Source organism: Lontra canadensis, unplaced genomic scaffold, assembly GCF_010015895.1.
Source record: "Lontra canadensis isolate GAN:19392208 unplaced genomic scaffold, GSC_riverotter_1.0 scaffold115, whole genome shotgun sequence".
NCBI classification, from domain to species: Eukaryota; Metazoa; Chordata; class Mammalia; order Carnivora; family Mustelidae; genus Lontra; species Lontra canadensis.
The window spans coordinates 1,661,631-1,687,758 of NW_022631109.1; the positions used below are offsets into that span (position 1 = coordinate 1,661,631).

Here is a 26,128-nt window from a genome sequence, read left to right on the forward strand (position 1 = left end):
TGTGGTATTGAGTTTCTTCTTCCTCTAGCTGGTCATATAGGACTAGATCATCTTCAGGTACTGTAAAGAGGATATCCTCAACAGTTTTTCCTTTAACAAACTCCCCAGAAGTAGGGAACAAAATGGGGCAACTACTCTTCAGAAGAGTGTCAAAATCATTCAGTAATCAAAATAGGCTGTCAGAGTTCACAGGTTCTTTAATATGCACAACTACTATCTCCCTTTTAGCTTAATAAGAGGTTGTGTATCCTTACAATTAAAGATAATTGCAGAGTGTAAAAACTGCATTGTGATTATAGAAACAAAGAATGAAGCTTGGTGACTACAAGACAAAGATTTCATCAACTGAACACCTTGAGACACTGTAGCCTTCAAAATACAATTCCTCCCCTTTACAGCACTTTCTTTTTATAGAGTCTCCTTCTTTCTTTATTCCCAACAGAAATATGTTATTCAATGTCTTGACTGATTGGGCTTTCCTTAAAAGTTTTTAAGTCCCTATGTATCAATGTTACTTCTCTATATCATTTAAAAGCTGAATCTGTTTTAAAATCAGGAGCCACTGCCCTTTCGTTTTATTGTTTCCTTGGAAACCTTGTCAACAATGTCTTGCTAAATCTCATCTTGTTGAATAATTCCTGTATCTTCCACTTAAAATGACTCGAGCAGATAGAAGAAGCTGGGCTTAGGTGCTATGAAATAAGAACACAGGAGTTGTTTTTACCTCATCAGGCAGAGAACTTCAATTTTGAGGCACTGCATTAGGAAACAATGATTTTGGTTTTGTTTTTTGGGTTTTGTTTTGTTTTGCATATTGAATTGCTGCTACAACTTGATAAACATCATATTGGATGCTTCTCCCTGAGATTTTATATAAAAATTTGCAAAACTTACATACTTAACTAAAAGAATGGGAAGGAAGGTGGAGGAAATTGTGAAGAAGGCAGTTTAATTTTTCTTTGACAAATAAAGAGGGTAACGCCTATCATAAGTTTATGAATTTCTCAAAAGAAAAGTTATATGCAGTTGCAGTGCCACAAGCCAAGAGCAAGTTCTCTTTCTTGAATGAAAAAATGACTGTTCAGTAGAACAGCTTGGCAAGAAAGTAAATCTTAAAAAAATGTGGAGGTGGGTCATTCTTGAAATTGTTGGCTACTCATTGTTTAAAGCTCATAAGACATGATGAGCTTTAGTTACTAGAGAAGCATGCAGCAAGGTCTAGCAAACTAAATACATTCAGTCAAGAAAGCAACAGAATTCAAGAATTGGTAAGTAAGTAACCGAAAATAAAAATCTCCAAAGAAAGTTCATCTGGAAAAAATATTCACTGGTAAGTAAACAAAATTCTGGGCAATATTCTATACACCATCAATTCCCAAGTGAATTAGTCATCTCAGTGTCCTATCCAACTTGTTGGTCAATGGTAACACTTCAAACTATTAAGCTGAGTTTGTGGAAATGCATATAAATTAGACACTGATTTGGGCTTAATTTATTCATTTTCTAAATAATATGCAAATTTGTGTAAACCTGGATTTTAAAATAAGATTTACAGGCTGTAAACCCCGCAATCTGACAATTTACATGTTAATGTGGTAATTCAATTCAACAAACATTTATTGAACTCCTAGCAAAGTACTGTGCTGCGTGTTACGGGAATATTACCTATGCCATTTAGGGAACATACAACAAAGAGGTGAGATAGGCAGAATAAAGTCTAATTTTGCTCCTGACATTATAACCACATTAGCAGCTAATGCAAAACAAGATAACAAGTGTAACAACTAGCATTTTGCAGGTGTCTTTTTTTTTATATTACAAATCTTTTAGTGTGGACATCCCTGTTACATCTCCACTGTAGCTTTGGGGTTGGGAGTTGAAAACAACTTATTATGCTTTCTTTCTTGCTTAAATTAGTAAATTTTCTTTACTCTGGATCAGCTATATGTTATCCACTTTTGAATCAATCCCCTTTATGTAAAATTCTATTTGTTTTATATTTTAGGTTGCAGTTTTAACCAAGTTGATGAATTATATCTTGCTTTCACTGAATTTACCTTGGTATAGACTTCAACAGATAATACGTGAAGCTGAGATACAGTTTACTTTCATATAATGGGCATAGAAAGTACATTAAAAAGGATGGAACAACAGTGAAAAGAAGTCTAATCAAAAGAATACAAGGGGCACCTGGGTGGCTCAGTTGGTTGAGGATCTAACTCTTGATTTCAATTCAGATCATGATCTTGGAGTCCTGGAATTGAGCCCCACATGGGCTTCAGGCTTAGCACAGAGTCTGCCTAAGATTCTCTCTCTCCTGCTCTTTCCCTGACTCTCACTCTCTCTCTCTCGCTAAATAAAATCTTTAAAAAAGAAAAAAAATAAAGGCAAGCAAATAAAAACACAGTAATCAAGCTGTTAACACAATGAAAATTTTCTAATTGTGTAATCCATACATTTAAGGTAGCGCGTTCACAGAAACTTCAAACACAGCACAACATTTTTTGCCCATTAATGAAGTATATAGACCCACCCTATGTATCCTTAGTCATTTATATTATGCAAGCACTGCAGAAAGAGAAGAAATCTGGGAACTGACACCGTTTGACCTTCTGTCTTTGTGAGACATTCTTTTTAGTCCTTTTACATATGATAGTTTGGTTTTTAATTCTCCAAATCATTTTGCATGGTAAGATGTAATTATTACACTATTTGTTTGAAGGAGACAACTGAAATTCAAAAGGTTAATGGTTTGCCTGGATTCACAAAAGTATTGAAGGTCAATACTTGTATGACAGATTTTTAAGATCTCAGAAAATAATCCTCTTTCCTTCTACCTGGCTGCCTTGATTATGATCAGAAAATATAATAGACAACTGTGAATCTTTTATTTTAAATAGCCATGGGGAATTTCCCTTATTTTTTATTTCTTTTCTTTTATAATTATACTGTAAAAATCAGGAATCAAGATTATTTTTGGGTCACATACATCAAAGATCAAAATAAGACTTAAAAAAAATGGTTATGTAGGGGCACCTGGGTGAGTCGGTTAGTGTCTAACTCTTGACTTCAGCTCAGTTCATGATCTCAAGGTTGTGAGACCCATGTCAGTGTCTATGCTGGGCATGAAGCCTCCTAACGATTCTCTCTCTCCCTATTCCTCTGACCTTCCCACAACCCCTCTTGTGCATCCTTTAAAAAAAAAAAAAAAAAAAGAGAGAGAGAGAGATAGAAATTGTTATACAATCGGGATGGTGAGGTAATTCTACTGAGGATAAGATTCTCACATATAGGTTTAGGAAACAGCTCTCATTTATAAATAAGAATTTATTGTATCCCTTCTATATGATCTAGATGCCATGGTTTCTATAGGAGATTAAAAAAAAAAACATGATTTGATCCAGCAAATGTATATTGAGCATCTAGTTTATTCAACACATTACCTAAGAGAAAGGGGAGAGTCTTGGAATCAGGGAGAACTTCGAAAGAAGCAAAAGACCTAGGGCTTTTGTTTAAGAAGTATGTAATCTGGTTATAGATACACAACTAACACATGTGAAGCAATTCAAGGAAAATGTAGTCTTATTTCCATTTGAGGTTGAGGTCTAAAAAGCCAAGCAATCTTTTGAGGTGAATTGAAATTCAGGGGAAAAAATCATATACACACACACTCACACTCACACACACACACACACACACACCCTCTGGTAATGCAAAGACTATTTGAAACATTCAATCAACCTTAATTTGAAGGTAGAAAATAGGTTGATATTCATATTCATGCATTTATAAAGTGTAGTTTTTAAGAGCAATATGAAATCTGTATATCAAAGTCAATTTTAGATGAGTGTAGATAACCGTAGTGGACAAAATTCAATTAGACCTTCTTTTAGAGGAAAGCTATAACATTTTCTAATATATTTTTGAACTATATCATATGGTTTATTTCATAGTGAAAATGTATACCAATTGAATCACAGAGCTACTGGCCCACCATGGTACATACTTTGAGATGTTTTCCAAAAGTGGTAATCGGTTTCTTCCAATAATATTTGTCTAGCTTGTTCACACAAACTAGAATATTTGCAGTTTCATTGGAATAGAAAAGTGGAGAAAGGAAGCAGCAGAAATGCAAAACCGTGGTCATGAAAACAAAAATCACACAACTCTGTCAAAGGAGTCACAAAGTTTTAGACTCATTAAGCTGATGTTCTTCTGCTCTCCTAAGTACCTATATTAACATTCTTGTAGACATATTCTTTAGTTTAATCTGTATTTAAGTAAAGGTGATTTTTCCTTGCAGAATCATCATGAGCACCAACTTTTCTTATTTTTTGAGATATCACAGCTTCTCTCTATTAAATATTAAACAAAAGAAACAGGATTAATGAACTATCTTGGGTATATTCAAATGCATAAACTGCTTGGGTGGGCAAGTCCACAAATGTTGGGATGGCACAACTAGCACAGTGTACTCCATCGCCCATTCTAGAACATAAATTGTGATTCATGACATTGAAATCCACGTCTTAAAATTTTTCATGTGTCTTAGCTCCTTTTAACCTCTACCTACCTACTCTAATGATGTGTGTTATCATTTATATACATTTACATCAACTTTTACTGAGGCCACATAAAAATACTCTTCCGTTGTGCTAGAAACAAAACCACTACAATAAGAATTGATGAGTATAATGGTTCAGACAACAAAACAAAAACAAGCATCAACCTTGATATATAGCTCTCTTTATCAAACTCAATAGGAGGTGCAATTTTCAGCTGTTAAATTCTAAAATTTTGGGTTGACAGCCCTAAACCTGCCATTGGGTAATTTTTTTTTTTTAATCTCCGCAATGTGGCTAGAAAAAGACATAAATGTGTATTTGTGACTAAGATAGAGTACTCCTGAGAGATTTCCCAGGTAGCTCTCTCTAAGGAGAAGGTTAAGAAAACGTTCTACATTGCCTCTCATTTTGTGAATGTTTTTGTTTTAAAAACATGGCTGGACTTATTTCACTCAGCATAATCTCCTCTAGTCCCAGAGAAAGTCAATTATCATATGGTTTCACCTACTTGTACAACATAAGGAATAACATGGAGGACATTAGGAGAAAGAAAGGAAAAGTGAAGGAGGGGGGAACCTGAAAGGGAGATGAAATATGAGAGACTGCAGACTCCGAGAAACAAACTGAGGGTTTTAGAGGGGAGGAGAGTGGGGGATGGGTGAGCTGGGTGAGCCTGGTGGTAGGTATTAAGGAGGGCACAATTGCATGGAGCACTGGGTGTTATACAAACAATGAGTCATGGAACACTACATCAAAAACTGATGATGCACCGTATAGTGCCTAACATAACACAATAAAAAACATAAATTTAAAACAAACAAAAAAACATGACTGGACCCCCAGCTTTGCATTTAGAGCAGATGCAAAGTGTTATTTTTCTCCCAAGATAAGTGATATAAATGGCCTCTGATGCACAATTTACACTTATAAAGGAATCTTGGGGTACTTAGATTATTAATTCTGTGTCAGATGATAGTGTTATAACAACAGACTTCATGGAGGAACAAAATTATTCAGGCTTGAGCATTACTCAGATACAAATCTCAACCCAGCTCTGCCACTTACCAGTTAAGTAATTCTCACATTTTTGAGGCTTAGTGTTTTCATTTCAGAAAAAGGGATAGGAAAAACTGCCCATTTGATTTTCATGATAATTAAGTAAGCTAATTGAGAACTACCACATTCCATAATTGAGTCACCATTTATATAACTTTTAGGGCTCCTTGGCATTGTGAAATATAGTAGGTTTTAGTATCAAGTGCAAAGCCCTCACCACAGGGTTACATACAAAGTAGATATTTAGTATTTACATTATTCAACACCATTGCAACAACAAAAACAGTGTGGGTTTGACATATTTTGCATATCAAAACTCTGTTTACTGAGCATAGCAACAATGTGTTAGTGCCTGCTTTGGATTCCACATGCCTAGGACAATGCCTGGCTCATAGAAATAACTCAGTATCAGTATGCTGAATACATGAAGATCACATTAATCTTGTATGATTGGTAGATCAGGAGCCCTTTGAAAAGTTTTATCCCTCAGTAAGAATTCCCAATAAACTTATACATAAGGACAAGTGAAATCTGAGACACAGCTCTTTAGTTCCACAAAGTGAAATAAGCTTTTGTGAATTTTTATATTGAGAATGTGTGTGTTAAGGGTATATACATAGCATTACTAAAACTTAAAGTAATGCTGGGGTCTCTGTGTGTGTGTGTGTCTTCTGTGTTTAAAATGAGACTAGTAAAAAAAAGAGGGAGAGACTAGGATGCCTGGCAAATAATACAAATGGTCCCTCACTTAGTTTGATTTAATGATTTTTCGACTTTACAATGGCTCACAAGTGGTAACACATTCAGTAAAAACCATGCTTTGAATTTTGAATTTGTGTCTTTTTCCAGAATGGTGATATATGATATAATCCTGTCTCATGATGCTGAACAGCACCAGCAGTCACCACTCCCAGTCAGGAGGTAATCATGAGAGTCCACAACAGATACACTAACAACCATTCTGTCCCCACATTCTGTTTTTCATTTTCCATAGAGAATCTCATAAGTTACATGAGATATGCAATAATTTTTCATCAAATGGCTGTGTGTTCAATGATTTCACCCAACTGTAGGCTAATGTAAGTGTTCTCAGCATGTTTAAGGTAGGCGAGGCTAATCTACAATGTTCAGCGGGTAAGGTTTATTAAACTCATTTACAATTCATGATACTTTCAACTAAGGAAAATAAGGGTTTATTGAGACCTAGCCTCATCTTAAGCCAAAGAAGATCTGTATATAATGCTAGCATTAAGGCACAGTTGTACTTAAATCTCAGCAAACATTCAAATGAAGAAATAAAATCTAATTTGTGAAGTTAACAATGCGGCCTGTATTCTACTTTGTGGGGAAATGTACACCAGTGATACTGTCCAGAACTCTCTATCAGTTTTTCTGGTCCCCTTACTTCCTGAAAATCTACTAGACACATGATGTTCCCTTAAAGCAGCCTCGCTTGAAGATGGTATCCCTCCCTACAGATCCATTCTTGCATGAATCTTGACTCCTAAACTCGCATTTACTGCTTCCATTGACTTTATAAATGTGAAGAAGAGATTGGCTTTAACAGATTGGCCACTAACACTGTCAGAAAATCTTTGAGCATGACAGGGAAACTGAGCCTCAGAGAAATGAAGCAGCTTCCCCGAATGGTCTACAGCGGTAGAGGAAGCTAAGCTGGGACCACTGGGCAGCGCTCTTCCTCATGCAGACCCACACCTTGCATAATTCCACCCTGAATGGTGAGTTTAAACCCAAGAAGGAACGGCTTGCCTTCAGCAGCAATATCCCTCCTCATTAACCAAATTACTTTTATTAGACCGATGCACTTATAATACTCGGCAATATCAAAGTAGTATCAAAGAAAAGTGGGAAATTAATTGATTGTCTTTTTACTGTATCTGTGTGTCTCCCACAGTCCATGTCTATAGTAAAAATGGTAACTAGCCCCAGCTGCCTTTGGGTATGTTTCTGAATCCTAGTACTCTAACTTCATTAAAATTTAGGATTCTTGAACTTAGCCATTAACTCATGAGCCCACAAAGAGGGAAGAGCCTGTCCCCTTGTGTTCACTTTTTCCAAGTTGCTGTCATCAGTATCAGTCACAGAAATGTGCAGTCAGAAAGAGCCAAACAACCAAATGTCATGGGTTCCAACTTTATAAGCCTCTGGGATCTTACAGATTCGGGTCCCAGTCTTTAGCCTTTAAACTTGAGCAGGTAAATCTTTGTGGAGCCTCAGTTTCTTTCTCTCTGAAATTAAGGCAACCACAGCTCTTTACTCATAGAGTTACTGGAAGGATTAATAACTTATAAGGTTATATAAAGGACGTGGCCCTTTCATATACTGCAAGTTCAGTTTAAATGTCAGTCCCCTTCACCAAAAGTTCTTCCCTGATTACCTTATTTAAATTGGTCTCCTCACTATTCTTTTTAACCTATCATCCTGCTTACCTTCTTTATAACATAATCGGTGATTACTGATTTTGTTCTTTTGGTCATTATTGTCTGTCTCTCCCACAAATCTCTAAACTCTGTGAGGTCTGGGTTTGTCTGTAGTCACAAAACCAAGCACAATGCTGGGATAACCCTAATCTCAACCAATGAATAGTGCACATGAACCAATTAATACATGCTTATCATCCTAATAATCAGTTTTATTATATAAGTATCTACATGTTTAATGTAAGTGTTATCCTTCACAATGACAGCCATTAATTCACTTCAGACAACTTGGGATTTTAACACTTACATTTTCACAAAACAGAAAAAGTTAGGAAAAAAATATTGTCAGACTAAGAACTGGATAATTGATTAGGAAAAGAGGGCTACATTACTAAAAATTGCATATAATCTATCCCTTCAGTGCTTGAAATCTATACATAATCTCCCTGCTAAGGCTCCTCTGCCACTGCTTAACTGACCTCTAATGACAAGAAGGTCACAATCTCATGATGTAGTTACATCCGTTTTTTTTTTTCCTTAAGATAGGACATATATTTTTTTAATTTTTTAAAAAGTTTTTATTATTTTTTAAATTTCTTTTCAGTGTTCCAGAATTCATTGTTTATGCACCACACCTGGTTTTAAAGTGCTCAGATTATTCTCAGATTATTAGGAAATCTTTCCCTGTGTGGAACAGAAATCAGTATCCGGGAAGCAAGAATTCATTGGAACCACTTCAACCCCCCAGAAAGCATGTACATTTCTAATTATCATTCCTATATTAGCCCCTTATCAAAATAAAGACACCTTCCAAATACTCCTTAATTTTTCTCTTCTCGAGGTTAATTAACTCCACCTCAGTCAATTTAATCACACATCCATATTTGTAGTCATATTTGTCAGACATATTCAGCAGATATGGCCACACATTCAGAATCATAACACACTGAAGATAAGAGATGAACCCATTTTATTTCTATAATTATTTATGGGTCCACAAAGGACTTTCACGTTCCTAACGAGATAGCATCTTGGTTGCACATTCCTTTAGGCATTTGTTTATGGGGCCTCAGCTAGAAAATATTTCTGGACTGAGCATAATAAATTTTCCATACTTTCCTTGTGAAGAAGGCATGCAATTATTTTCCCCAGGCTGATAGGGTAAACCATATTTATGATTTTCCAAATCTTAGGGGCTAGTCTCATGTTTTCTTTTAATAGAAAACTCTGATGATTCCATTCACTCATTTATCTCAGCACATGGATCTCACGCTTAGACCTTTGTGGTAGGCAGAATAATGCGTCCCCTCCCCAAAGTGTCTGTGTCCTAATTTCCAGAACCGTGAATGTATTATTTTATATGACAAAAGGTGCTTTGCAGATACAATTAAAGTTAAGGATTTTGAGCTGAGGAGATTATCCTGGATCATCCAGATAGGCCCAAACTAATAAAATAAGTCCCCAAAAGTAGAGTTGAGAAAAGAATAGGTTGGAGAGATTCTAACTGTGAGAAGCACTAGCCTCTGCCTTTGCTTGCTTTGAAGATAGAGACAGCCATGAACTAAGGAATGTAAATGGCCTATAGAAGCTGAGAGTGACCCTCAGCTGACAGGCAGCAAACAAAACAGGGATCCCAGCCCTACAATTTTGAGCAACTGAATTTCAATTAGCAAAGAAATGGTCCCTCCAGGATGACATGCACTTCCTAACACCCTGACTTTAGGTCAGGGAGACTTGTGCTAGATTTCAATCACACTGAATTGTAAGATATCAACTTGATTATTTTAAGCCACTAAGTTTGTGTTAATTTATTACATTGGCAATGAAAAAACTAATATACTCTGGACCCCCTAAATTAGTACCAATTGTCTGAGGGGGAAATAGTTTAATAAATTATAGATCCTTTGTAAGCCAGAATTGCATTTTTTGGAGTCCTCTAATTTCTGTTATTCCATGCAAACCTACACTAAACTTACTCTTTCATGCTTGCTAAAGACAAATGGTATAACATTTTCTTAAGTACAACAAATTTGAAGTTTAGGTATAGTCTTGGTTACCAGATACTTTGCAGACTAGTTCTGTATATGACAAAGTAATTTATTCTTGATTTTGGAGAGAAAAGCTAGCTATATATGACTTATACCTTAAGAACAGTAAAAACCTCCTTTGTTTCTCTCCATCTCCTTTTGTTCTTTTCTTTCCTTCCCTTCCTTTTCTCCCCACACCCAACACCACATCATAAAGTTTTCAGATTTTTAGAATAGAGATAGAGAATATCATTTTAATGAAAACTTATTGTACTATATGGAGAGAATGTATTTGCCTCCCAGAAGGTGATTGGCTTTCCTCATCTGTCTTAACACTGAATAAGCTATTTCTTCAACCACAGCCACTATTTTGTAGAGTTATGTGATCTGTGTTCCAAACTCATGCGAATATGTCTGCAGCAGAGGGAGAGGGATGTTGCTAACTGAAAATGAAAGTCCTGAATCTGGAGAATCTTTACTGCTACTGCCATAGGATAGTTTTTGGCAGTTCATTAATTCTTAAGGTAATTCAATTTCATCAATTCAATTTCTCAAGTTCATTAATTTCCAGAGAAAAAGGACATCACCCTCCTAGAGATCTGAGTCTGGCATTCTCAAAAATAAAGGAGTGGTGAGTACGAGAATGTGGCAACCATTAATAGTAGTCACTTAATATTTCTAGGTTTTTCCTGCAGACATACCCCAGGATTGTATTTTCCTATCCCTTTGAGTTAAACGTGACCACATACTTGGTTTTGTTCCATAACACATGAGGAGAAGGAATGCTTGCCACTTTTGGGAGGAATGGTTGAGAGTTGGTGTGCAATTCTCACTTTCCTCTTTATCTTTCCTCAACAACCATGAAAGCATAGAAATGAAACTTCCCTCAGCCTGCCGCCATGAATAAGCACAACACGCAACAGCACAGATCACCCATGGACCTACAGTGTAAGTTAAAAAAATGATAAGCCTTTGTTATTCTAGCCACAGCTAGCTTAAAGTTGTTTTTACCAAACCTTCTAGTCAAATTCTTAAAGAACTTGATACCTAAAAGTAGAACATTACCATATCAAGACCAAAAATGTATGACCTTGGCTTACCAGATCAAAAGAGTGAAAAATTATTAAAGTGAGAAAATGATAGGCTGTCTTATGTACTGGCAAAGCATTTAGTGAAGATGTCACTTCTTCTAAGTTGGGAATCACTCCAGAGAAATAATCAATGTGTATCTTTAGGGCAAAATTAGAATATAGAATGTTAATCTTTTGTGTTGTCTGTGTTTGGCAGAGCACCAGGAAAAAGGACAAAAAAAAAAAAAAAAGGAGGGGAGCTCAGAAAATAATTAAAATAATTAACCAGCATATAATTAGTGATTAAAGAGAATAAAGACAGTCCATAGATTCAGGGACTTACAGCATAAAATATAAAGCAATACCTTCAGGGGCAAAGTCCACTAAAACTCAAGGTGGAGTCATCAAACGTGTGACCATCACACCCCTTGTTAAAAGCCCTGAAGGGATTAAAGTGTCTCAGAGTAAGGATCCAGCTGTCCTGTAATTCATTTCGATTAGCCATATTTGCTATGGAACAAGAGACTGGAGGGAGTGGTTCTCCTGATGAAACCTAAAAGGACCTCCCTGGGTGCCCATCACTCAGCCTAGAAAGAGAAAGAAGCAATTGGAGTCAGAAACCAAAGGAACCAAGAGAAAGCAAGGAGATACGAAATAGAGAGTATCTACCAGAGTCACACAGGTAAGGAGCCAACTACGTTTTTGAGAAAAAGATTCTAAATACTTAATATTTTAAAAAGACTCTTGGGCAGAAGGTGAGTTTAAAAAGCTGCTCACCTCTCCCAGGAGAGCATACTCTCTCAGGTGCATTGGAGATGTGACCACGGAGGAGGAGGAAGAGGAGGAAAAGGAGAAGAAGGAGGAGGAGGAGGAGAAGGAGAAGAAGGAGAAGACGGAGACGACGATGACCACGACTACCCCCCCCCAAATAAGGATAAATCAAAAGAATTTGGACTGGGAATCCATAAACAGAGGAGCCAACCACTCCAACTGAGCAGAATTATACCCAATCAGAAAACCTATGGAAGCCTCGGGAAGTGTTTATTCCCATCAGCACTTGATCATTACCTTTCAGCTATAAGAGGAACACATAATTTCCCCTTTGATGCATACAGATCTCCAGGCCAAGAAGTTCCACGGCCAGACCCAATTAAGAAACTATAGGGTCTCTCTCAGCATCCGAGACTGAGCTGGACATGGCAACTGGTTGCCTTCTCTGAGTTTCCTCTTTTGGAAGGAGTAAATGTGCTTCTGCATGGGAGTAAGTGTCTGTACCAGGGTTATTCCGAGAAACCAAACCAATAGTGTGTGTGTGTGTGTGTGTGTGTGTGTGTGTGTGTGTGTGTGTTGGACCACATAAATTTTATCCCTCTCTGTATTAACCTTAGTACTTTATCTGCCTGAAGATTTCACTGCCTCTTAGAAGCTGGAATAATGCCTGTGGATATTATCTTTCACCTATTCAAAAATGATCTCTTTTAAATGAAGAGATTGCTCTGCTGTGCATATATGTGTGTTGAGAAAGAGAGAGAGAGAGAGAAAAGGAGCAGACTAGAGAGTCAAGATTTTCAGTTCCAGTACAAAAATAGACTGCAGTCAGAATTCCTTCCTGCTCAGGGTAAGTCAGTCCTTGTTCTATTAAGGCTTTGACTGGTTTGAGGCACCCGGGTAGTTCAACTGGTTAAGAGTCAGACTCTTGATTTTGGCTCAGGTCATGGTCTCAGGGTCCTGAGGTCAAGCCTGCAGTGGGCTTCCCACTTACCATGGAGTCAGTCTGGGATTCTCTCTCTCCGTCTCCCTTTGTCCCTCCCACTCCTCACTCATGTACACTCTCTCTCTGTCTCTCTCTCTCTCTCTCTCTCTCTTTTAAAATAAATAAATAAATAAATAATTAAAATCTTAAAAAGGAAAAGGCTTTGACTGTTTGGATGTGGCCTGTCCACATTGTGGAGGGTAACAGGATTTATTCAATGTACACAGATTTAAATGCCAATTTCATCCAAAAGTTACCTTCACAGACACATGAATAATATTTGATCAACTATCTAGGTATTATGGTCCCATCCAGATGATACACAAAATTAAAAATTAACAATCAGAGTCATCTAAGTATTTGTTGACAAGAGGGAGATACCGACCACAACTCTGTAGCTTTTTTTTTTTTTTTTTCCCTCCTGTGGACTGTCTTCACATCTCCATCTCTGATCTGCTTCTCCTGCCAGCCTCTTTCACTTATATGTATGCTGGTAATTTCCTTGGGCCCACCCAAATGCACTTTCTCACCCTCTAGTCTCCATGAAGTTTCACGACACTCAAGAAATTTAATGGCTTCCTTTGATGAGAGAAATATGAGCAGATGTCACTTCTGGCTGGAATTTTAATAAGCCAAAACAAAACCCTGTAACTCTTTGCTCCTTAGCCTTGGTAAGTATAAGTGGTCTAGGGAGCATGAACTACCTAGAGGGCCTGCTGCCAACCCTCAACTGTTGCCCACTATGCACAACAGGGAACCTTTTCTGTTTTAAGCTACTGATGTCACTGGGTTGGTTCATAGTATAATCTAGTTGATTTTGCCAGAAAAAAATGTATAACGTGAGGAAAGTAAGGAGGAGATGTTATAGGAAATGAGTACAGCATAGATTTTAGGTCTGAACAAAGTGATATTGAATCCAGAGACTATTTCTTCCTAGTTGTGTTACCATGTTAAAAATTATTCAATCTCTCTGATCATCCTTTTTTAACATCAGGAAACTGAAGATACTTATGCATGTATTGAACTTCTACTATATGCCAGGCATTATTCTAGGCATTATTCCAGAAGAATAAAGATGGATAAAATGGATGCTGAATATTTCCAAGTCTGTTGACAATAGAAAATAGAAGTAAATTCTTAGTCCGCATTCTAAAACACTGTAGATAGTCAATACATGTTTCTGATTTCCTTTAACCACTTACTTTAAAGTAGAAGGATCCTAGCCTTTACTGTTAACGGTGCTGATACCACCTGCTAACAGGTGGTTAAAAAAAGAAAGTCAAAGTCTAACTTGTTTTTCCTTTAATCAACATAAATGCCAAGAACCAGTCAGACTAGAGTTTTGCTAAATTGCATGTTTGCTTTGGCATTCAGTACAAATGCCAAATTCATCACAAGTCTCCAAGGGAAGAGATTACTTTCCAGCAGGCAGTGATGCTTACTGGGGAGAATACCTCCTTTGCTTCTTCCTTATGACCTCTATATTGTACATTATGTTCTCTCCTCTTCCTTTGTCCTCAGTAAACATGACCCAGATAAGAACATAAATGGGCAACTAATAAAGGGACAACTAAAAAAGACAAGACATGTGTGAAAAATATTAATGCTTATTAATGATAAAGAAAAAAATCAAAATAATAGAACAGAACAGCATTTCCATCTACTATAGACTGAATGTTGGTGTCTCCCTCCCCAAAATTCGTATGTTGAAATCAAATTTCCAATGTGATGGTATTTGGAAGTGGGGCTTTTGGGAGATGGTGAAGTCATGAGCATGAAACCCTCATGATGGGATCAGTGTCCTTTAAAGAGCCTGCAGTAAGGTTCCTGGCACTTCAAGCAATGTAAAGACCCAGCAAGAAGACAGATGTCTACGGACCAGGAGGGGGCTGTTCACCAGACACCAAATCTGCCGGCTCCTTGATCTTGGACTTCACAGCTTCCAGAGCTGTGAGAAATACATGTTTGTAGTTTAAGCCATACCATCTATGGCCTTTTGTTATAGCAGCCCAAATGGACTAAGACAGTATTCATCAAATTAGTTAATATTTATCCCTGAGTCACTCCCCTACCTTGTTGATTTAAAAACTTTCTAGATTTCGCAAGGATGTAAAATACTCAAATTATGTGTGTTACTCCAGTATTTTATTTGGGGTAATTGATTCTACTAAAATAGTAAAGGATAGCACCCAAAGTGATGAGCATGTTTATTCCAGCTCTGTTTCTAATAATATAAATTTGGATACAATATGCTTTTAACACTAGAGTCTCGGTGAAATAAATCAAGACAGATACCTACAAAGAAACACCATAGAAACTTTATAAAAATCTTGCACACATACCTATTAAAAAGAAAACAAAATTGGAGGGAGGAGACAAAGCATGAGAGATTGTGGACTCTGAGAAACAAACTGAGGGTTTTGGAGGGGAGTGGGGTGGGGGTTCGGTGAACCTGGTGGTGGGTATTAAGGAAGGCATGTATTGCATGGAGCACTGGGTGTGCTGCATACACAATGAATCTTGGAACACTGAAAAGAAATGAAATAAAATGGGAAAAGAGAAAACATATTTACAATAAATTGTTGAATAAAAGTCATTGCAAATATGTTGTTGTTTTTTTTTTTTAAATAGGAATGTGACTACATAAAACACTCAGATGAACAGGATCAGTGATAATGGATTTATGTAATGTTTAGCAAGGGAGTATCCTGAGTGTTAAGGACATTAAGAGCTTTTTTTTTTTTAATGAAATATTCTGATATTTCTTAAATGAATGTGCATTGCTATTGTACTAAAAAAAAAAAATCAATAAATAAAGTAAGCCACAGCAGGCCATGACAACTAAAGAATATCATCAAACATCAGGTCCTTGCCAGAGCTGGGAAAATGTGTATTTGCTGATAGCTGATCATATCTGCACTACCAATAAAGACCACAGAGTGTTTTGTTTTGTTTTCTTTTAAGTTGCCGAGAAAGGCATCTCATATACAAAGAAATGTTAGTTTCTACAAAGAGTATCAAGAATACAAAATATTTATGTCAATTCTGTACATGGTAAATTAGAAGTGAAAGGAATTCCAGCCCTTTTCTCCTTGGAATTACTCATTAGCTGAGTGATTTTTCCTAACGTGTTATTAAAGGCTCTTAGGGCAGTCAAAAATGGATTAATAGCAAAGGGCATATTGATTAAAATGTAATTTCTATTATAACTAAATGATGATTTTGCTTGCCAGTGGGAAGTACTCAGAGACATCCTTTTGACATCTATAGATAGTTTACTCTGGTCTTCCAGACAGAACCTGAGTTTCCTTGAATTACTGGGAGGAGAGGTATGTATGTTAGGTCACTTTTTTTTTTTTTTTTAGAGAAAGATGTTCTCTCAGAGAGAGGGAAATCTTTTCATTTATTTTTAATAATTCTTTCTAAGGAATCAAGGTAAATACTTCTTTTCTTTGTAAGTAGACCTAAAACATACATGACTTCAAACATTTAGAAGTTTAAAAGAGAAATGCACTAAAAAAATTTTGTAAGCCTTGTAACTCGAGTAGTGAAATTAGTGATTTTCCCTTTTTATTTCATTACCTAAGTTTTATGGCTTTTTGTAGCAATTTTTATGGTTTAAAATAGGAAGGACTTCCTTTCCAAAATAGACGGCATGAGAGTGATGAGGTTTAATCTTTCAGAATTCACTGCCACATCTGACCTCATACACACACATGCACACGTGTGTACACACACACACACACACACACACACACACCCCTATGTCTGGTAAACTCAGAAACTGAGATATTAAAATATCATGAACCTCTTGTTATTTTATGTAGAATATAAAATAATAACATGCTGAAAACTAAACTTTTGCACTATTGTTAAGATGTGCTGCAGCTTAAAAACTGGAAAATTTTGAAAGCAACATGTGCATCTTAAAACTTGTGGAATTTACTAATTCACTATATGGAAGTGGGTACTTATCAGTGAATGTCATTATAATGGAAATGTCTATTTTTTTAAATTGCACTAAATATCTCTCTCATTAAATAAAAGCTCTTATTGAACACTTATTCTGTGACAAATAGTTTTCTTAAAGATATCCAAAATTAATTATTATAAAACTATATAGTAATTCAGAAAAATCTCTGGCCTATGGATGCAAATACTGTTTATACACTGAGATTAAAACTATATTAAAAATGATGTCAATGTACAAAAATTAAAATAGTTCTTAGGTTCTTTTTTTTTTCCCTCAATTTCTCAAACTCTCCATAGCAGGTCTACAATCTCTTTTATGATTTCAAAGCAGCAAGTAAATTTCAAACACTCAAATGTTGTGGAAATATTTTGGTTGGTGATTAGATATGGAACTAAGTTTAATATTAAGAACGGCCCCTTTCCTTTAATACAGACTTGAAAAAATGTTCAGAGGGTAATTTGTGTACTTGAACGAAAAGGCATTATTTCTCATTTGAATTCTTCTTAGCTGGAAAAGATCCAATTCTGTTGCTTTGAAATATCTCCTCTTTAAGAATAACAGAAGATAAAAAGCAAAACATTAAAAAAAAAATCTCTAACTTGTTGAATGCGAACAATCCAAGATAGCTGACTTCCTTTTTTTTTTTTTTTTTTGGTAAATAGGGGCCCCTATATCACCAAACAGATGGCTTTATCAAGGCTTAAAAGAGCTCAACTACTGGACATATCAGTCAATTACCTTCTAACATCTTCTAAAAGGAAAAACTAAGTGAATGAAAGCTTGATTTATAGTCCTGGTAAGTTCAGTAGAAATTCTATGCTATCCCTCCACTGGCGGGGCGGGGGGGGTGGGGAAGTACACAGGAACTGGTACCACCTTCCAGTAATTCAATTCCAGAATGTGTTTTAGGGGCCGATCTCAATGTATAGAAGGAAATGACAAACATAGCCTAGGTAATATTTTTCATATCTTCCCAAAACTTCTTTTTATATTAACATGTAATCCATGCCTATTATCTAAATATTTACACTTAATTTGTTGCTCACTACTCTTAGTGGTCAATTTTGCAGACTTCTAGTCTAGTCAATATGATAGTGATTAAAGAATCACAAAGAGAGACATATAACACAGGAAATATCTGGCACGTTTAGATGAAGGTAATTCATGAAAAGTTAAGTTTAAAGGGAGCTATTTGCAGGGCAGTACCCAGGATGTAGAGGAACTGGGGTGCAGGGCTCTGAGGTGGTAAGACAAAAGGAGTTATTACTCCCTCTAGGTCAGAAGGGAGTAGGTGAGGGAGCTGTTCATGGAAACAGTGTCTGCATGTTTCACTCATGGAAGGTAGCTTTGATGGAAACAGACCTGTGGCAGAAGGACCTGGCCAATCTTAGATAAACATGCGGAAAGGGATCCTATGGAGTGAGGACCCTGATCTCACTTTTCCTTTTTATTATCTCTTGCTGGTGCTCTTCTTTGGCCAAAGAGGGGCTAGAGCCCTTTGATCTAGTGTCTACAAGTCAGCCTCCAGAGCAGAGGGCAGCATAAAGGGAAAAAAAAAAAAAAAGGATATCCAACTGAACAACTAAATGAAACTCAGAGAGGACATTGGAGTTCCTCCAGATTAGTGTCTGTGATATATCCTATACATACAGGGTTGTGGCAATTAGCCTAATGCATGTGCCAAGTAGTTACAGAAGAGGTATAGACCATAGAGTCATTTGTCACTGAATTAGAAGTGGACGGACCTCCCACATTAAGTCTTTATGGATCCCCCTTAATTGTAAATGATTCTAGATTTCCTTAAAGATTTTATTTATTTATTTAAGAGAGAGAGAGAGAGAGAGAGAGAGATCACAAGCAGGCAGAGAGGCAGGCAGAGAGAGAGAGGGAAGCAGGCTCCCTGCTGAGCAGAGAGCCTGATGCGGGGCTCGATCCCATGACCCTGAGATCATGACTTGAACCGAAGGCAGAGGCTTAACCCACTGAGCCACCCAGTGCCCCTGATTCTAGATTTTTAAAATGCTTTTGCTTTGGAAATTATTTAGATTTTGCAGACATCGTTATGATAAATAGCGATCCTACAAGTGAGCAGGACACAAGCAATAGAATTCAAATTTTAAGACTGCACATGGGCCACTTTCTGCTGCAGGAAAAACAAATTATATCTACCATATTTTTCTAAAATAAATGATTTCTCTTTACATAAAATTACAGCTAATGAGAAAACAGAGAAATTAATTAAACAATAAATTATTTAGCCCACAAGCCACCAAACAATCACTTTGGTTTTGCCTGATCTCTTTCCAGAGACTCCTAAGGTCTCCTAAGGCCTGAGTAAGGTGCATGGTGGAGAAAACTTCATCCATAGGTTTCAGGGCATGCAGCCTATAGGTAAGACTGGAAATAGTGTTTCAAAAAGGAATCTCAGAAGATTGGGCCCAGGGCAATTATGATCCATATGAGTTAGAGGAAGAAGAGAAGCAAACAGGGAAAAACATGAGAAACATATTTTTGGAAAGGCAAACAGGAAAACAGAGAGAAGATGAGTGTGGACTAATTCCTGAGTCTCTGTTCAGGTGCCTAACACAGTTTCCTAAGGATTTTCTATCTCGTGGGCACTTATTGGGTGCATTTAAAGGGCCCAGAAAATGATTTTATGATTTTATTATCTTAGAAATGATGTAATCAATGGTTTTTCTTTCATCAAGTGGTCACAACCACATTTTTATGCATGTATGTGTGTGTCTATGTGGGTATGACCTACACATAGATAGATAATTCTAATTCTTTAAATGCAGGGATCATAAATACAAAGCCCATATACCTTGATTCATTCAGCATAGTATTTTTTTAAATTCTTATTTTAATGATTTGAATTTTCTTTAACAGTATTAGATCACTTTTATTTCAGATAATATAGTTTTGCCTGCAAATAACAAAAAACCTTAGATGAGATGGGTTAACTATTTCAAATAACAAAAAGATTAGACTTACATGTTTCCAAGGTTAATTAAATCATTAAGTCTCCAATGCCAAGAATCTTGGTTATATTCTCAGAGATACTTATGGTCATAGGATGGCTGCCAGGGTGCCAAACATCATCTCTTCATTTGACAATATCCAAGGGCAGGAAAGAAACGGGGAGGGTATCTCTTCCTACACACACATATTTTTATCAGAAAGAAAAATCTTTTTATTTCTGGGACAAAATATTTTATCAATATTTTATCAAAGGCAATACTAATGTGGTTAGCGTAATGTTAAAAGATCTTTTAAGGCGTGGAGTATTAATTCAAGTCATTAATAATTATTGACAGGCAAGCCTTTTGTTAAGAGATGGGAGAGCTAAAGAAATAAAAAAATTGTTGTCCTGACCTCCTCAGATGCTGAGGAAGTGATGAGGCATATATAGTTAACAAGAATTAAGACAGATTATGATATAGTATATAAGAGAAGTATTTGCAGTGTAACCGTGGTTTGAATGACAGAGAAGGGAACTATGGTGGTGAGAGTAATTTAAGCAGTGCTTGAAGCAAAATTTTAACACTCAGGTAGAGAGTGGGAAGTGAAAGGGTAGCTAAAATTAACACATTTAATCATTGAGCCTAGATATTGTGCCAGATACTGAAAATATACTGCACAGCACAATAAAAAGAAACCCTTCTCTTGTGGAGTTTACCATGACTTGGCAAAGAACAATGACAGTTCTATAAAGAAGTTTGAACGGCTAAAAGCAGCTAAGTTGGGGGAAAAAAAAACAGAACAGTGAGACGAAAGAGATTTGTTTTCATTTGGTTGGTTGCATTTTTCCATGATAAGGGCAACAAATGTATGTTTGTTTTTTGTCTATGTGGAAGGAACCAGGAAAATAGAGAGATGAAAATTGGGGAGGAATAGCTAATTTAATGAAGTTGGTAAAAAATGTAAAGTGTTAGGATTAAAATCTAATCTAAGAGGTTATTTTGGGAAACAAGAAATACACTAGAGATAGAAACAGAGATATTTTAAGGTCCAATGAAGAAATATTTAGTGATGTTCACATCAGATAGTCTTATCTTTTCTAGAAAGCAGGAGGCTTTTTTATCTGAGACTGAGCAACTCTGGGAAAGATAGGAGCCCAAGAAGCACAGATATTTTGAACAACCATGAAAGTGTAGGAATACTTTAAGTGGTCAGATCCCACCAGGGACCAGGCATGGTCAGGCAGCATGGAAATGTTGAGTGACTATGATGTGTCAGCAAATAGGCAGGGTACTTGCCTGCTTGGGGCATTTGATCTAATGAAGGATCCATAAAATATTTCAATAATGACATAAGTAAATATTACCCGGAAACTGGCTTAAGTATAACGGGGATAAGGTTGAGAGACAACAGAAAGGTAAGAGAGAACCCCAGTACAACCGGGTGCCTTCCGGTTCAGGGAGGCAAATAAAACTCAGCATGGTGTCTGGTGTAGTTACGAGAGACCAAGTGATCCCAGGCACAAATGCAATGTGTGTACTTTGAGGGGAAGTCAAGCTCTGTCACAGGTGCACACGCAAATCCCGCTGTCACCAGTGAGAGCTTGCTCACCCACACTAAGCAATTAAAAATATTAACTCACAGCTGACTCCAAGACACTTTAAATCACATACAAGATACCTTTTCTCACGTTTTAAAAGCTGTTAACGGGGTACTCACGTACATTCAGTGGGTTGGATGTTCCAGTTGACTTGGTCCCACTCTTGCTGGGTGATCTGGCAGCCTTGCAGGACTGAAAACCATTTCTAGGGAAGACATATAATTAAAGTACATTACACTTAAGGAAGTTAGAAAACAGCCCAGCAAAAAGTAGGTGAATGTAAAGCTACCAGAGAGAGGAAATCACATGGAAGAATTTCTATTTCTCTATATTTTCCAAGTGCATATTCATCCTACTCTATGTCATGCTTGAGGTTTATGAGAATAAATCAAAGATCCTTCCTTTGCAATGGAGGCAGGAGGCCCTAAAGGGGGAGCTCCCCTGTGGGTGTTGCTCCCTGAAGCCTACATAACCAGCAAAAAGAAAGGAGATGAAAATCATTTCCATAAGGGGGCCCATTTTTCACATAGGAAGTTCATTCCCTACTTTTAAGAAAAAGAATTAAGTTCTCTTTCTGCCTCAGCAGCAACACGCTCAACCACCGGTTGCAGCCAAGGAGAAGCCACCAGAAGCTCAAACTTGTTCCTCTCTAATGAACTTTTGTTTAAACCAATCCTCCCCGATCTCCTCCTAAAACCCAACTGACACTGATCGTCCCATTGTCTCTTCAGACTTGTGGTTTGCCTGCCCTGAACTGCAATTCCTCTGTTACTCTCAAATAGACTCATCTTACTAGTAAAATAACTGTCTATTGTATTTTGGAGGGTGACAGGTGTTTAGCAGAATATAAAAGGCTTTTTTTTTTAAATGATAGTAATCATAATATTTAGCTTTTCAAAAAATTTTTTTCTACTGGACTGTTGACCAAGATGTTCCTTCAAGGCAAAAACATGTATCTACTACCACTTACTCCCTTCTTTCTTTGCACACTCTATTTTAGTCCAATCAATTTATTACACATCCCTGAACATGTACTGCCTTTTCCTGCCTCTGTGGCATTGCTCATGTCATCTTGTCTGCCTGCAATGTCATTATTATTTATCCATTCCCATTCTGACCCCCAAAAATTCAGTTATTGTTTAATACCTAGCTCAAATATGACATTTTCCCCACTGAAGCTGTCTATCAAATTTAATCTGTCTCTTATCCATATTCCCACAGAATTTGTTTTTTTCTTACATTTATAATGAGACTTATAAGCAGTGTTTTTAATTCTACCTCCCTGCCTTTGAGCTTTAAAGGCAAGAAGAATGTTTTATCTGTGAAAGTATGTTGGTTGGTTTTCCCTTAATCACCATCTGCACTGTGCACACAATGGGCACTCAAATATAATGGACAATTGCTTCTTACTTTAATTTGGTGTAAATCAGACATTTAGTAATGCTACAGTCAGGACTTTACACTATACCCACATGATATTTCTTTTCAGTTGAAATACTGTATTTGCATGGCTTCCAAATCATCATTCTTTCCCATTTTCCTTTTCTAATCTGTTATGTTTTCCTAGTCTACTCTGAAGGCTTCTCCTCATGGCTTACATCTTTAACATCCTCTATTTTCTATTAGACTATGCCCCTTCAAGAGCTAACCGAAGCCCATTATTTTAAATATCTGTACACAATGGTATGCCTGGGTGACTCAGATGTTAAGCGTCCACCTTCAGCTCAGGTCATGATCCCAGGATCCTGGGATCAAGTCCTGCATTGGGCTCCCTTCTCAGTGGGGAGCCCGTTCCTCCCTCTCCGGTTCCCCATGCTTGTGCTCTCTCTCTCTCTCTGTCAAACAAATAAATAAAATATAAATATCTTTACATCCAAATTTCTGTTTTAGCCCATACTTCTGCATGAGTGCCATATTTAAATCAACTGTTTACTTGATAGACCCATTTAGAGTGCTAATAGGTGATTTCAAATTAGCATATCTAAAACTGAGTTCCAATTTGCTCCTCTTAAAATTTCTTCTCAGGTAAGGGCAATTTCATTTTATCATTTTTTCATTCCAAAACACTCAGAGTCACCTTGCCTCCACTCTTCCCTCCACACCCCATATCAAGTATGTTAACAAATCTCACTTGTGTTTACTTCAAAAGATATCCCAAATGTATCTAAAATAGGACTACTTTCCCCATCCCACCAATAAAATAGTGGTCCAAGCCACTATAAGTAGTTTTAAGTTTTTGGCAATGGAGTCTTCTTATTTTATATTATCCCTTCTTTTTGTCTAGTCTCAAAATAGCAACCAAAAGAATTCTATTAAAGGATAAACCAGATTAAGTCTCTTCTATTCTCAAAACCTTCTATTAGCTTCCATCTCATTCTAATAAAAACCAAAATTACCAAAAGGTTGGCAAAATCCTACATGATCTGGTCCCATGTTAACTCTCAGACACCTCCTCTTGTTCACTGTGCTCACACCACAATGGCCTCCTGGCTTTTGTTCAAAAATCCCAGGCTCCTGCCTTCAGCTCATGTCATGATCCCAGGCTCCTGGGATCAAGCCCCACATCTGGGCTGTCTGCTCAGCAGGGAACCTGCTTCCTCCTCTCTCTCTGCCTGCTTCTCTGCCTACTTGTGATCTGTCTGCCAAATAAATAAATAAAAATCTTTAAAAAAAAAAAAGTTTAAAAAAAAATCCCAGGCTTGTTTCATCCTTTGGGCTTCTCTTCTGCTGTTCCCTCTCCAAGAAATACTCTTCTGCTGACCCAGGTGAACCTCTTACAAACCTCTACTGGATATTTACTGATATCCATTCACTTTTTTTAGTAAAACTTGCCTGTCTGCCCTATTTAAAAGAGGGACACCCTGTACTTTGTACTACCTATCCTTGTTTATACCTCAGTTTTTCTTTAAAGTGATTGTTCCATCTAATAAACTACATCTTTCACATAGAGACCTTTAAAAATCATTCTACTTGGGGCACCTGGGGACTCAGTTGGTTGAGCGTCTGACTCTTGATTTCCACTCAGGTCATGAGCTCAGGATCATGAGATCGAGCCAGACATAGGGGGGTCTGTGCTCAGCATGGAGTCTGCTTGTCCCTCTTCCCCTCACCCCTCTCTCAAATAAATAAATAAAATCTTTAAAAGAATAAATTTAAAAAATAATTCTTCTTTTCCCATTAAAAGCAAGTCAACTCCATGAGGGCGAGAATTTTCATTGATTTATGTGCTGCTATTCCTCTAGTGCTTTGCATTATGCCTGGTACATGGTAGGGGCCTAAATACATTGTGTTGAAAGAGTTTATTCTTTTGATGTGAGAAAACATACAGTCCACTCCTGTTTCACCATACTTTGCTTGTGTAACTTCATTCTGAATCCAGATCCTTAGCAATAAGACTAACATAATAATATTAACTCAATCAGTTTCCCAAGGGAGCTGAATAAATAAAATGAAATAATCAGTAAAAAATGTAATTTGAGTATCAAAAGGCACTAAATAAGACATGACAACTTAAATATAAAATATAGTTGAGTCTTACGTCAATCCTGATACAAATTACGTATTGTCTTACAGTCTACACATTTGTGTTTTACAGCAATTTTCAGATATCTGACTTAGTTCATAAAGTTAATTTGCGGTGGGATCAGTACCAAAGTTTGGTTTTTTGATCTTAAAGTAGGTCATTTGTTTTTACCAAAATAACTATTATTAACATCTAAAAAATAGGAGATTTATATTTGCCTGATTTTTAGAGCTAGGAAATATGTCCTATTCTAGTAATAAAATTAATAATGATAGCAAAAATACCTGACAGTTTTGAGCACTTATTACACATCAGGTACTACTCTAAGTGATTACCTCTACTATTTCATTTAATTCTCAAGTAGCCCCATGAGGTTGCTACAATAATTATCTCCACAGAAAATGGGAAAACAGGCATAGAGAGATTGAGTAATGTGTACAGGGACACAGCTAGTAAGTGGTGAAACATATGTCAATCTAGGTAGCTTTGCGACAAAAAAATCGATTTTTTTTAAAGATTTTATTTTATTTATTTGACAGACAAAGGTCACAGGTAGGCAGAGAGGCAGGCAGAGAGAGAGGAGGAAGCAGGCTCCCTGCTGAGCAGAGAGGGGCTGGATTCCAGGAGCCTGAGATCATGACCTGAGCCGAGGGCAGAGGCTTAACCTACTGAGCCACCCAGGTGCCCCCAAAATCGATTTTTTTTAATTGAAGTAGAGTTGACACACAATGTTACACTAGTTTCAGGGAACCAACACAGGAATTTGACAATTCTATACATTGTGCTGTGCTCACAAGGATAGCTACCATCTGTCACCACACAACATTGACTATATTCCCTGTGCTATTACTTTCTTTTTAAGATTTTATTCATTCATTCATTCATTCATTCATTCATTCATTCATTCATTTAGAGAGCATGTGAAAAGGTGGGGGGAGGGTCAGAGAGAGAGGGAGACTCTCAAGCAGACTCTGCACTGAGCATGGAGCCTGATGCAAGGCTCGGTCTCATGACCCTGAAATCACGACCCAAGTGGGATGTGTAACCAACTGAGCCACCCAGGTGCCACTCCCTATGCTGTAACTTTCATCTTGGTAACTTTTTCATTCCATAAATAGAAGCCTGTACTTCTCACTCCACTTCACCTATTTTGCCCAAC

The 26,128-nt window shown here is 37.0% G+C and overlaps 1 protein-coding gene across 2 annotated transcripts in view; it reads right to left on the reverse strand.

Annotated features, from left to right (window-relative positions):
* Positions 1-26,128, reverse strand: part of LRRC4C (leucine rich repeat containing 4C) — a 1,149,700-nt gene that overhangs the window by 681,621 nt on the left and 441,951 nt on the right. For both annotated transcript variants that reach the window (XM_032840678.1, XM_032840672.1), the window contains exon 3: positions 21,570-21,651. The gene's annotated coding sequence lies outside the window, so the exon portion shown is untranslated. The remainder of the gene's footprint in view (positions 1-21,569; positions 21,652-26,128) is intronic.